Source organism: Varroa jacobsoni, unplaced genomic scaffold, assembly GCF_002532875.2.
Source record: "Varroa jacobsoni isolate VJ856 unplaced genomic scaffold, vjacob_1.0 scaffold_161, whole genome shotgun sequence".
Classification (NCBI taxonomy): domain Eukaryota; kingdom Metazoa; phylum Arthropoda; class Arachnida; order Mesostigmata; family Varroidae; genus Varroa; species Varroa jacobsoni.
The window spans coordinates 16,664-18,386 of record NW_019213063.1 but is presented as its reverse complement, the minus strand read 5'-3'; positions in this window follow the sequence as shown (position 1 = coordinate 18,386).

The window sequence follows — 1,723 nt, the reverse complement described above, 5'->3', positions numbered from 1 at the left end:
AATCAGTATTTTGAGATATGGTTTTATAATAGATATCTTTGTTTTCAACTTTTTTTTTTTTTTTTTTTTTTTTTGAGATATGTTTGTTTTCAACTTTCTGGTTAAAAGCGGATCACAAACACTTGCTGGGATGATTACCAAAGCCTATCGTTAGTGAAGTCTATGTAGCAATTATTTTTCCTGCGACAGCTTGCTGAATCGTACGAAGCCGTATAGAAACAAACGTGTCATTTTTACACATGTGCTAGCCACAAACGTGCATGTATCACTTGACAGTAACGTAAACCTTCACGTACCTAGATACACGAATATTTCGAGAATGGAACATTGTTGCTCATATTGATGAGAACTGGAATTGCCTTCAGTATACCAAACTTTAAATCTCAAGTACAGACGTATGTGATGATACTTTAGCTCAGATATCACAACTCAGTCGCAATTGAAACATATGGACATTAATTAGACTTGTTTACCTATCGTGTGCAGGCATGGCCAGCACATCAAGGTATCCCGTCTCTGTCCTAGCGCACACCTGACGTTTGAACAATTAGGAAATCACGCGGAACAATTACGAAAGCTTTAGCCACATAGTCCGTATCAAAATTCAATAGTCTTGTCATCGTTACTTCAAATTTTTCGATTAATTCTTCCAGATACATTTCTTTTTGACGTCTATATATACATATACATTCTAATTTTCATGTTTAAACGATGTTTTTGACAATAATGTTCTCACATTTCACATTGTCTCCCTGCTAACCAATATCACATAAATGATGTGTAGATATTATCTTGAAGCACGAGTTTGTACGACTGAGCGATCACTTAAATGCGCAAACACCAAACGTCGTTGTCCATATTTTTCATTATCCATATTCTCATCGTCCATATATTTGTATATATGAAGCGCGTTGTCTAGCAGCTGGCCCAGAGGTGCTTTTGATGCGGACGAAATGATAAGAATTACTAAGGTACTCGTTGTTAAGATTTTTCCTTCATAAAAACTACATAAGGGAACAAAGTACTTTAGGGAACTTTGCTCACACTTCGCATGCCTTAGACAGGACTCGTCCAGGCCGGCTTTCAAATCGCACTAATATAGACGATAAAAGAAAATTAATGCCGACGCTCAAAGGCAGATTCGATCATTAAAATTGGCTTTCACTCTTTCTAAATATATTGTATAACTTCCATGATAGTCTTAATAAAAGCGCTCTTAAATTTAATGTGTGCTCGCATACACGTACACGCATACAAACACGCACACGCGTCGTATTCTTGCTACGTGCCAGAGCGAATGGACCAAAAGCAGCTGAAGTACAATGACAACTTTCGGTGTCGTTCTTCCAATCCATTTTGAAGGAGTTACAAGGACATACCAAGGATCACCAAGAAAACGCCTCTTAGACCAAAGAATGGAGTATTAGAGCCGTTCAGTTGGTTAAGCATTCCTATCATGTTCCAAGGTCAGTTTGTAATATGGATGACCAATCTAATTATACACAGTATAATGCTCGTAGATGTATTCCTATTCTATTCGAGAACTGTATGTTTTGTTCTCTGCCATTTCAGCTACGGAGCCGTGACGTGTGTCTTCATTATTAGACTTCATTGAAAAGATGGAAGCTTTCTGCGCTGCTAAGACCTCTCCCATTGTAGGTTCGTCAGCGAATTCTGGATAGACACTTTAGTCGCAGAGGCAGACAAGTTCAACAGTCAAATT